The sequence below is a fragment of the Penaeus monodon genome, chromosome 28 (genome assembly GCF_015228065.2).
Source record: "Penaeus monodon isolate SGIC_2016 chromosome 28, NSTDA_Pmon_1, whole genome shotgun sequence".
In the NCBI taxonomy this organism is placed as follows: Eukaryota; Metazoa; Arthropoda; class Malacostraca; order Decapoda; family Penaeidae; genus Penaeus; species Penaeus monodon.
Genome location: NC_051413.1, coordinates 38,825,889 through 38,826,229, shown reverse-complemented (window position 1 = coordinate 38,826,229; position 341 = coordinate 38,825,889).

Here is a 341-nt window from a genome sequence, read left to right as displayed (position 1 = left end):
TTTCGGCGCGGGGGCCCCTTTGACATACATTTCTTCGGACTCGATGCCATCCCGTGGTTTTCTGGGGACGCGCGTGGCCTCAAGACCTTTGTGCGAGCGCCATGTTCTGGGAAGCGGGTCCAGCTGTTCGGTGCCTTCGTCAGCGAGCGATCCGCGTCGCCACTGCTTCTCCCTCGCTTCAAATTGCATTCTGCGCACAAAACCCTTTCCCCGCTCCTATCTGGTCCGGACACCTACGGCACTGTAGCTTCACCTCCCTCGCCCGTCTCGCCACGCCATTGATCTTCTTACATAAGGGTTATAATTTACTCATAATTTTACTGCATGTATATATGTAAACC